The following is a 12,704-nucleotide window of genomic DNA, read 5'->3' as shown; positions in this document are numbered from 1 at the left end:
ATTCATTCCAGATACAGTACTCTACGTTTGTATGTATGTTGAACTTGTTTTGCGCCGTACGTAGCCAACCGTAGCGTTTGCACGTATTGGCTTGGGAGATAATGGTGGCTTGTTATGCAGTTGATAGCAGCACCTGCACCAACAGTAGAGACCAACAGAGCAATCTTTGTTGTCTTTTCCGATGTACGAATGAGTATGAGTCAGTGAGTGTGTGCGTGATGATCTATCATTTGTGGGGCAGGTCACTTCGGAAAACGCTTCTATACAGCTCAGTGGGCTTTACCTGATAACATTAAAAAAAATAGCGGTCAGTGCTCTGCGCTATACAATTGGACATTTTTGGAAAAAAAGCTTCACAGCTAATCAGATTTCTCGGGGATGAATAAAAAAAAAATCTGATCCTGATTATATTATTAAAGTTTCTGAACTCGGCTCAAATGCCAACCATGGAAAACATTGGTGGCAAGCGGTATCCAAAGTTGCCCTGGGTCTCGTACAGGTCGGCTCAGCCTTAAACAGGCACCTGCTGCGTGAACATCAGCACTGGGGGAGGCGGGGGGGGGGGCTGTCAGGCGGGGGGGGGGGGGCTGTCAGGCGGGGTGCTGGCCACAGCATAACAACAAACCGCCATAAGCCGTTCTGACTCTAACAAGTGCTCGCTAGCAGTCCTTGTCCAACATGTCCATGGTGGCTTTGTGTGATATCAGTCTTTGTCTCGTCGTAAATAAACACATTTACCCTTGCGATGCTCACTAGTCGAGTACATATTGAGTTGAGCTGCAGGGTTAAATGCAAAACCTCACCACAGCGCCGTTTTTTTTGTTACCGGTGCCAAAAAAATCTCGTTTAAAGAGTTTTATCATCATGTCTATTCAAATGCCGCTTGCCAAGCAGCGGGGGGTTCTCGAGTTATGGAATGCCTTTTGCTCATATCCATCCGTTGATCAGACGAGAGGACCCGTGCCGTTTCGATTTCGTAAAGACAAGCGGTCGCTTTTTTTTTGCAAGGGGATATGGTTGGCTCTGGTTTGATGTTGATGTAGGGGTACTTTGCATTCAAAATGTTTTTTGTTTATTGTGGCTGCCACGGAGGTGATTCAATGAGTAGGCAAATAAGCTGACAGGATGAATATAACGTGCGTAAATTATTTTAGTTGCATCTTTTAAAGCCGTTTCATTAGCAGTGTGTCAAATGAAAGTGCTGCAGGTACAGGAGTAAATGGAATGTGTCTTTTCAGTGAAAAAAAAAATAATGCTTTGAGGTTATTTCTATATTTCTTGAAAAAAATGTCTATAGCTAAAAATATGGAGTGATGGATGGAAAATGTTCCTTGCAATGTACGCAGACGATGAGTTAGTCGTCAGAATACATGAGGCTAAATGTAAGGTCACTCGGTAGCGCTACTGCCAGGCCAGTACACTGAGCTGGTACAGCTGAAATCCTGGGTTTGTATCCAGGTCCCGTGATTAAGCCACCTTCTCAAGTGTCACCAGTCAACGGTCTGCAGGAAACAAGTTTATACCTTACAAAGCAAAAATAATAAAATTAATAATCATCAATATACGTAAGATTTTCATATTAAACATTCCATTTGGTTGGCCCATTTTGGTTCTATTAACATTTGGTTGACATTGTTGCAGGAAAGACACTTTTTCGTATGTCCTCAGCATGGGTAAGGAGCACTGTTTCACAGGAGCTCAAGAGTAAATCGTCCACGATAGCATCATCCACGGCATTCTGTGGCACTGCCTACCGCGAGGGTTACACACGTGCATCCGTTTGTTTCATGAAACGAGGCTACACGTGGAGGATACGTTGGCGGGAAGAAGAAAAAATTGAGAGAAGAAAAAACACAACGAACAAAAAAATGCGTTTCTACTTAGAGACCAGACAAAAGTCGCAAAAAGCCGAGATGAAATACATTTCCCCCGTGCATCCGTTTGTTTCATGAATCGAGACTACACGTGGAGAATACGGTGGCGGGAAGAAGAAAAACTATGGAGAGAAGAGAAAACAAAACGAACAAAAAAATGCGTTTCTTCTTAGACACAAACCAAAAGTCGCAAAAAGCTGAGATGAAATGCATTTCTCCGTTTGGCAATCGCCCTGACCAACGAGCCATCGGCAGCCACGCACGCCGCGTGCTCTCACAACACGCGCACCTCGCCGCGCTTCACGCACCTGTCACGGTGGCGACGTTTCTAAGAGAGCATTCCAGAATTTGATTTAATTTCAGAGGACAAGGTCAACACCAAAGGGCGCAGCGACATAAAGAAGCGGTTCCAAAGCTTTGCCTATCTCTTGCACCGTAAATATCTCTCAATACGTTTGATAAATCCCTGTCGGGGATGGGCCTCCACCACCGTAGTATCTCTTCTTGAACTGCTACATTGAGTCTCAGACCCACAATTTATGAAGTGGTTTCCCACAGGATCGGCTGCAGATGCACTGCTTCGTGAATAGCTTTGATCGGTCTCGACAAAACGTTTGCAGGAGGAGGGAGACACGGCCTTATTGGCTGGGGTTTGCATTTCGCGTCAAAAAAATCTAATTCCAACAATGCATACGCATGCATTGGCCGTTTGGAAATACTATAAACTGCATATAAGGGTAGATTTGAAGCTTTCGTGACTGCAAGGAATCATATTCTTAGGTTTTTTCGGTAAAGTCACGTAGGTAAAACATCAAAATTAATGAAAATAAAATGTTTTTATTTTATTTTATTTTATTTTCATTAATTTTGATGTTTTACCTACGTGACTTTACCGAAAAAACCTAAGAATATGCATATAAGGGGTGTGTGGGGGGGGCAGTGGTAATGGCGTCGTGGTTTGCGTGTTTACTGGTTCGATCCCAGCAGCCAGCCTCGTTAATACCACAGGTGTAGTGGACCGCAAAGAAGCGCACCGTTAACTTGACGGCGTGACGGTAATGATCCAGCGACGTCAATCGGAAAAGTGTAGGCCACGTGTGCTGCTCGTCACAGTTTCAAATTACTTGATTGAGTAAAACCACGTAGCAACATCGCCTCCCCAATACCGGTAGATGATACTCGCCCTGGTGAAACGTAGAGCCCTGGTGAAAGAAAGCCTCGCCCCCCCCCCCCCCCCCATACGAATGTCGTGAACTGCCCAATGGACGCATTACCCGGTTTGGTTAGATATCTGTAATGGTCAATGCTTCTGTTTGGGTGCTTTAAAGGAGCACGCTTTTAAGCTTTGCAGGAACGGCAAGAGCTCCAAAATCTAGGGCCCATATTGACAAATGCAAATCTTTGTTCCGTTTCTTGGTGAAAATGTGACAAGTTCTCCATTAACAATTGTGTGGCAAGGCACCAAAATAGTGCATTTCAGTTGTTTCACGAATATACAAATCTGGCACCAAAGGTATAATAATTTTTTACCCCCCGGACATTTATAAGTTAAGGTATATTTCAGATTGCGTTAATATGGACAGGCATTCATCCAACAGTGGATAAAAAGTCACATTATTTGACAGAGGCGCTCACGACCATCATAGAAGAATACACACCCAAAACAAAATGCCACTACAGACTAACAACAGGCTTAGTCTATAAGCCATGTCATTCGTGCACAAATTGCCATAGCGGATGTCTGTTTGTTTTAAATCAAGTTTTAACATCAATGAAAAATACGTGTAAAGGATTAGCCACAAATTTTCAACAACAAAAAATCATGCGAGTTTGTTTTTATTGAGAAAGCGTCACGTGACCTGGAGGTTGGGCAGACGTGTTTAATGGAGGGAAACAATAGCTGGGCAACCACCGCCTCACTGCCATCTGCGAGTCGCGACGCGATCCATGTTGACCAAAATTCCAGGGGCCGCGCGATGGTACGTCAATAATGAAGTTTGTAAAGTCTGCAAAATGACGAGAAAAGCCCATCATAGCAGACTAATAGTGTTGGCCGGAAATCCATACTTTGTAGCACGCATATTTGCGTGTTATTTGAAACGATGAGGTGTGCGTTTGGACAAGGCAAACAGAGCGATGGGTTTGCACGCCATTCATCAGTCATCCACAGAAGCCAACTGGAGTGGTGAGACCGTGTCAACATTGGCCACTAAAGCTGGTCTTCTTCGAGGCGAATGCCAAAGCACGTGTAGAATATGCGTCCGGGTTTAAGTTTGCGGGCCATTCGATAGCTTCGGGACTAGCACAGCTAATACCGTTCACTCCGCCGGAGAGCGTGCGCAGAATGCGGTTGTTCGCAAGATGGTCCGTTGTTTGGTGAGGCCAGCATCGGTGACTGAAGCCACGAGTATTGTTGCACGGATTCGACAATGCTTACACTGGTCAAGAAAAAAAAATTCTGACCTGGACTTTTGCAGCTGTTCTAGACTAAGTTCAGGGTGCTGATTCCAAATCTGATCTCAAATTTGCTCTATCACATCTGATTTTTATGCTATCGGCATACCCCATTTTCATTGATTTTACCCGAAATTAACTCTGTCACTTATGATTGCAAGTTGTTGCGAGTCAGTGACTGCTTTAGTGTTAAAATATGGTGCTGTATTTTTAGGATAGTGTGTTTAGAACATCATTTTATGTAGATATCCACATTTATTTAATATGTTTTTTTCTGCAGTTTTTATTGAAAATGCAATATTTGATATCTCAATAACCTGATGTGATAGACAAAAAACTGATGCCAGATTTGGAATCAGCACCCCAAAATTACATTAAAACCGTTGTAATACCTTATGCCAGAAAAAGTGTGTTGACCAGTGTTATCTGTGCACAAATCGTGCAACCATTAACATGGACGCGTGATACTGCTGCAGATTGATCGGCTCGTATTCTTTAAAGGAAATGAACGGTGATTGCTTCTCTGTGACCTGAATGTGGAATTTCCGTCGCTTGGTCAGCACCACCGATAGAGATGAGTACTTGTCAATATGCCTTTGAGTTTGGGAACACAATGTGACTTTAACAAAAAGTTGTACACAATGAAGAATCAATGAATGGTAGTGATGAGAACTGCTTTTACAACAGCAAGCTGGAATTGTCTCATTCTGCTGGAAGGGTGGATCTTTAAACGGAATACACTCGTTAATAAAACTGCATTTCACGAGTGGACTTAAGCCCCATTCCGGCTCCTTCCTCCACCATCAACTAGCTTTTCAGCTCGTCAAGTTTACGAATGACAGGACAGATTAGATATTTTACACCCCCCCACCACCCCCAATGGATTGGAGTGGTGATACGTTTTTTTTCGTCACAGTTATTTCTAGCCGAGGACAAAAGCTGTTGTTCATAATTAACTCAATATCATTACCGCATGTTCCTCATTCTTTCTGATCAGAAATGAGTCCCTCTCAGAACTCTGCACAACAGAAATTACCCGAGTAGGTTATGTGACTGACTCGTTGACCCACAGATGGGCGAGTAAAGTTTCTTATCACGCAGATGCTTCAATAAATTGCTGACTAAATACAAAATTACGATCGCAATAACGGCGTTTGCTTACTGTCGCCGAGCAAAGAAATGTCTCGTCCTGCTGGCTGAACAGCCATCGGGAAGCTGTCGTTGTTTCGGGCAGCTATCCTTCGTGAGGAAGCATCCGCAATATTACGTAAAAAAAAAAATTCTCTCAGCGATGGCCATAAACCTTGTTACGATTTTTTTTTTCACGAAATCGTTATTCATTGCGCGTGTTCGGCGAAGCAGCAACTCTCTTTGCGCACGCGTTCATAGTTCCGAAGGGAAAAAAAAGGCGGCAGTCGATTGTGCGATATGAAGAGCAACGGTGAAGCGAGTTGGACCGTCATTATCATCAGCTTAGTGCCATCTTGGCTCCGCTCTCTCTGCTCCCCATGCGGCTTTCCCTTCCCCAGAGCCAAATCTCCCACCCACTCTGTGGATCATTGAAATTCACTGAGAGCCCATGGTGAGCGTCCAAGATAATAATCATCATCGGCCATGGTCAATCCGCTGCTGGATGAACGCCACCAAAAAACTCCCAACCCCCCCCCACCGCAATCCTGCGCCTTGAACACAAACGGGTTTCCTTCGCTCCATCTCCACGGTGGACGTGCTCCTCCACGCAATTTCCATCCGAGTGGACGGAGCAGAGATGATACGAGTCATTTTAAACTATTTTTTTAATGTGCATCGTCGCTTTGCATGAACACCCACGGAAAGCCGTTGAACGAGTAACCAATACGAGCTTTTTCGAAGGCATGGCGTGAATAGGAACACGTTAGATCATTGCTAATCACGATAGGACTTTTTATTTCTTGCAGGATGATTCATAGAAAGTAGTTTATATGCAGAATTATAAGGTAGCACATGCACTGACAGTTTCATTAGTGCCTCGCTCGGTTATTCATAGCATCATAGTCCATGGGATGTCTGCGACAACAATTTCCCAATGCAAATTGTATTGCTAATAAATGAGCGTAATGATGCGATGTTACGGTACAGTACTACACCCTCTCCAAAGCTCCACTGCATCTGCAGTGTGCCCGGTTTACGAATAGAGATGGTAATGATGTCCCATTTCGCAATAGAAATGCCTGATTGGAAATGGGCATTGCGTAATAAGTGCGCGTGTTCTGCGAGCCTGTGGGCGCGTGCACGCCTGCCCGTTGCGTGTGTCATCTTCTGCAGAACGCATGCACATAAAAGAACTGTCCGGATGACTCAAAAAGGTTTTGTTAAGGAGCGCTCACGCCGTCATAATGGGAATATTCCATAAAAGAAACTCTGAATTCTCTTGGCAAATAACGATGAGAGTGGTGTCCATTACGCTTCTTTTAAACAATACAGCGATGGGACAAAGACGCGAAAGGTTTTTTTTTGGCAGGACATTCAGTCTACTATTAAATATATGCATGCACCTATATGAGAATATGCAAACATACACACAAAGACAAAGATCCCCGCATAGAGTTTGCAGACTGTAGGGGCAAGTGCTGTTAACTCGCGCCTATAAAGGCCGGCACGGCACACGGGGGGGGTGGGTGGCCAGCACCACGCCCGGCCGCCTTTGTATCCCTAGTGGCGATATTTACACACCGCGCCAGGTACTCATTTGAGGCCGAGTCGATCTAGGGGAGGCCAAGGACCGATTCAGATAGTCGTCGCCGGTGTTGGTCGTGAGCGCGAATTGAACTCGGCTAACCACGACACCACCGCTCTCCAACACGAGACGCTGTCATGTCGCACGCACACAAAGACCCCCCCCCCGTAACACACACACACACTATCTCACACACACACTAGCTCACACACACACACACTATCTCACACACACACTAGCTCACACACACACTAGCTCACACACACACACTATCTCACACACACACTAGCTCACACACACACTAGCTCACACACACACACTATCTCACACACACACTAGCTCACACACACACACTATCTCACACACACACTAGCTCACACACACACACTATCTCACACACACACACACTATCTCACACACACACTAGCTCACACACACACTATCTCACACACACACACTATCTCACACACACACTAACTCACACACACACACACTAACTCACACACACACTAACTCACACACACACACACTATCTCACACACACACTAACTCACACACACACACACTAACTCACACACACACACACTAGCTCACACACACACTAACTCACACACACACACACTATCTCACACACACACTATCTCACACACACACACACTAGCTCACACACACACACTATCTCACACACACACACACTATCTCACACACACACTAGCTCACACACACACTATCTCACACACACACACTATCTCACACACACACACTATCACACACACACACACTATCTCACACACACACACTATCTCACACACACACACACACTATCTCACACACACACTATCTCACACACACACACTATCTCACACACACACACTATCTCACACACACACACACACTATCTCACACACACACACACTCGCTCACACACACACACTATCTCACACACACACACACACTATCTCACACACACACACACACTATCACACACACACACTATCTCACACACACACACTATCTCACACACACACACTATCTCACACACACACACTATCTCACACACACACACTATCTCACACACACACACTATCTCACACACACACACTATCTCACACACACACACACTATCTCAAACACACACACACTATCACACACACACACACTATCTCACACACACACACACTATCTCTCACACACACTAGCTCACACACACACACTATCTCACACACACACACACTATCTCTCACACACACTATCTCACACACACACACTATCTCACACACACACACACTATCTCTCACACACACTATCTCACACACACACACTATCTCACACACACACACACTATCTCTCACACACACTAACTCACACACACACACTATCTCACACACACACACACTAGCTCACACACACACACTATCTCACACACACACTATCTCACACACACACACACTAGCTCACACACACACACTATCTCACACACACACACACTATCTCACACACACACTAGCTCACACACACACTATCTCACACACACACACTATCTCACACACACACACTATCACACACACACACACTATCTCACACACACACACTATCTCACACACACACACACACTATCTCACACACACACACTATCTCACACACACACACACACTATCTCACACACACACTATCTCACACACACACACTATCTCACACACACACACACTATCTCACACACACACACACTATCTCACACACACACACTATCTCACACACACACACACTATCTCACACACACACACTATCTCACACACACACACTATCTCACACACTAACTCACACACACACACTATCTCACACACACACACACTAGCTCACACACACACACTATCTCACACACACACACACTAACTCACACACTAACTCACACACACACTATCTCACACACACACACACTAACTCACACACACACACTATCTCACACACACACACACTAACTCACACACTAACTCACACACACACTATCTCACACACACACACACTAGCTCACACACACACACTATCTCACACACACACACACTAACTCACACACTATCTCACACACACACTATCTCACACACACACACACTAACTCACACACACACACTATCTCACACACACACACACTAACTCACACACTAACTCACACACACACACACTAGCTCACACACACACACATTATCTCACACACACACACTATCTCACACACACACACACTATCTCACACACACACATTATCTCACACACACACACACTAACTCACACACTAACTCACACACACACACACTAGCTCACACACACACACACTAACTCACACACACACACACACTATCTCACACACTAACTCACACACACACACACTAGCTCACACACACACACACTAACTCACACACACACACACTAACTCACACACACACACACTATCTCACACACTAACTCACACACTCACACACTAACTCACACACACACACACTAACTCTCACACACACACACTATCTCACATACACACTAGCTCACGCACACACAATTTTTTTTTACCGAATCTGTGTGTTAGCAGCCCAGAATATACACAGTTAAGTGCATTGCGGCCAAACCCGTTTAATGTACAGTACAATACACGTATATATATCACTTATCCCATCTCCCTAGACCCAGCATCACAGATGATTCGCAAAGCTGAGCAAAGCATACACGCAAGGCTTGCGACAGCAATTTTAAACACAACGTCCCCCACAAGCAAGCAGAAATAACAGCAACAGCTAGCAACAATCCTGCCACCCTCTATTCAGCAGATATTTTTTTTTCTTGTGTTGGCTTCATATATAATGTATGCACAGGAGTGTGTGTGTGTGTGTTGGTACATAGGTGTGTGTGTGTGTAGGTGTGGGTATGTATATGTGTCTGCATGTGTGTGCGTCGTCGGTGTGTTTGTGTGGTGCTTGTTGGTTCGGAGTCAGCGCGTTGCGCCCCGAGCCCGGCGACTCGAGTTCGATTCCCGCTCACGACCTAACGCCGGTGACGATTATCTGAACCGGTACTATGCCTCCCCTAGGTCGACTCAGCCTCAAATGAGTACCTGGCGCGGTTTGTGAAATCCTCGACACTGGGGAGACAAAGGCGGTGAGGTGTGGTGCTGACCCACCCACCCAATCGTGGACCGTGTCGGCCTTCATAGGCGCTCGCTAACAGCACTTGCCCCAAAAGTATGTTAAGGCTACACGGGGGGTCTTTATCTTTGTTTATCTGTGTGTGTATGACCATATGTCTGCGTGGTTTTATTTATGTCCGCCTGTGTTGGTCTGTGTGTATGTATGTGCGTTTATGCGTGTGTCACACTATCTCACCCACACATATCTCTATGTGTCTGCATGCGAGTGTTTTCTATACATCAGCATGCGTCTGTGTACCTGTTACTTTAGCTACCTGTGTGTGTGTGTTTGTCTGTATGTATGGGTCTCTATTCCTGTGGCCTTCATATGTGGTGGTCGCTAACAGCACTTGCCCCAAAAGTATGTTAAGTCTACGCGGGGGATCTTTTTCTTTGTATCCCTGTACTTGTTTGTGTACGTCTGTGTGCTTTTATATATCTTTCCTATGTTTATGTGTAAGTTTTTTTTTCATGTGTGTGTCTGCATGCATATGTCTGTGTTGTTCTGTGTGTGTCTGCACGTGTGCGTGTGTGTCCACGTGGCTAGCTCTGTATCTGCGAATGCATTTCTCTTCGTGTTTCAGTTAGTGCATGCGTTTTTTCGTGCATTTGTCCGTGTGTTTCTGTCTTTCTATCTGTATGTTCCTGCAATGTCTGTCTTGGGGTGTAGGCGTTTGTGTGCCCATGTCTATCTGTACGTATGTCTTCCGTATATATGTTTTTCTCTCATTGTATGTTGTTTTAAATGCACGTGTTTGACGTGTCTCTATGTTACTGCATGTCTGCCTTTGTACGTGTGCAAATATTTAGTGTATATATCCACGTGCTTGTTTCTACAGGGTCGAGTTGTCCGTGCGTATGTTTCTCTTTGTCCGTGTGTATGTGTTTGCATGGCTTGTATGTGGGGAGCGGTGGCGCAGTAGTTAGCACACTGTGCTACGAAACCGGTGAACCAAGTTCCATTACAACTCACGACCAATAACAGCGGTGAAATCTGAACCAGTCCTGGGCCTCCCCTAGGTCGACTCAGCCTCAAATAAGTACCTTGTGCGATGTGTAAACATCGTGACTCGGGAGACGGAGGCAGCCGGGCGTGGTGCTGGCAACCCACCCCCTCGTGTGCCCTCCCGGCCTTTAAAGGTGCTCGCCAACAGCACTTGCCCCAACAGTCCGTGTCAGACTATACGGGGGAGCTTTGTCTTTGCATGCCATGCATGGGTGCCTGCGCGTGCATTTCCGGACGTCCAGCCGACGTTTCCGTGCGCGTGTGCGTCCGTGTCCACACGCGTGCCCGTTAACTCGAGTCAGTGGCATGCAAATACGACGAAGCGAGAACGTCAGCTGCGTCGAAGTGATGCGCTTTGAATTGGAGAGAGAATGGAACGAGATGACCATTACCTGCCGTCGGGCCACGCACGTCTTGAGAAGCACCGAGGAAGGCCGCGGCTTGACAGAGGTGTGTTCTTTCCACTGCTGTGAGCCTCAGTGCCCTGCGTTCAACGATGAGACATGAAGAAAGGGGTGGATGGGGATATTTATTTATGAGCGAATTGTTGAAGCTGTTGCCAGCTGTCACACGCTCGTCCGTGCCGTCTTCAACGCGCTCAGCTGGACACGTCCGGGCATCGCTCGTCCTGGAGCAACTTCTCTGCGACCGGGACGAGACGCTGTCCCGTCACCAATAAACCATCTCAAATAGCCGAGCAAAAAATGTTCATATAATAACCGCAGAAAACTGTTACACGGCAACTGAATACATTTGGCGGCACGGCTCAACAGCACGCACGGCATTGAGACAATTATAGCTACACCGCTTAACTATGCACACACATGCGCCGTATGCATGCGCTGTTTGTGTGTGTCCATATGCCGAATATGTCTGTCTTTTATTTAAGAGCTTGGTACTGCTGCCGTGGTGTTCCTCTGCTCCCCATCTATCTCTCCCTTCTCTCTCTCTCTCTGCTCTCTCCCTTCTCTCTCTCTCTCTGCTCTCTCCCTTCTCTCTCTCTGCTCTCTCGCTCTCTGTGGCAAACTCGACTGCGGAGCTCTTCCCCCTTCCCAGGCAGCTGCCAGGATACTGGGAGAGGAGAGACCGTCGGGGGCCGTACTTGTTGGACGAGGAGCGGACCGATGCGCAGCGCCGAACCCGAGGTTTTGGAGCTCTCTCCCAACCCAGAGGCGAAATCCGTACGCGTGTGTGGGAGAGAGAGCGAGCGAGCAGGCGTGTGTGTGTGTGGGAGAGAGAGCGAGCGAGCAGGCGTGTGTGTGTGTGGGAGAGAGAGCGAGCGTTTGTGTGGGAGAGCGAGCGAGCGTGTGTGTGTGTGGGAGAGCGAGCGAGCGAGCGTGTGTGTGTGTGGGAGAGCGAGCGAGCGTGTGTGTGTGTGGGAGTGGAGCTGTCATTGGCTGATCCTGCGGAGAGAGAGGGGGCCGGGGCTGTCACAGTGCTCAGCTCCGAACAGCACGAACAGCACATGTGCCCAGATGGTGGAGA

General features: G+C 46.5%; 1 protein-coding gene across 1 annotated transcript in view; it reads right to left on the bottom strand.

Annotated features, from left to right (window-relative positions):
• LOC144946119 (leucine-rich repeat neuronal protein 1-like) overlaps positions 1 to 12,410 on the bottom strand; it is a 119,292-nt gene extending 106,882 nt beyond the window's left edge. Inside the window, exons 1-2 of the mRNA XM_078874873.1 lie at positions 12,322 to 12,410; positions 11,612 to 11,703 (exon numbers count right to left, since the gene is read on the bottom strand). The gene's annotated coding sequence lies outside the window, so the exon portion shown is untranslated. The remainder of the gene's footprint in view (positions 1 to 11,611; positions 11,704 to 12,321) is intronic.
• Between the last annotated feature and the right edge of the window lie 294 nt (positions 12,411 to 12,704).

Source organism: Lampetra fluviatilis, chromosome 40 (assembly GCF_964198595.1).
Source record: "Lampetra fluviatilis chromosome 40, kcLamFluv1.1, whole genome shotgun sequence".
In the NCBI taxonomy this organism is placed as follows: domain Eukaryota; kingdom Metazoa; phylum Chordata; class Hyperoartia; order Petromyzontiformes; family Petromyzontidae; genus Lampetra; species Lampetra fluviatilis.
This window is presented reverse-complemented; position numbering and strand designations above follow the sequence as displayed.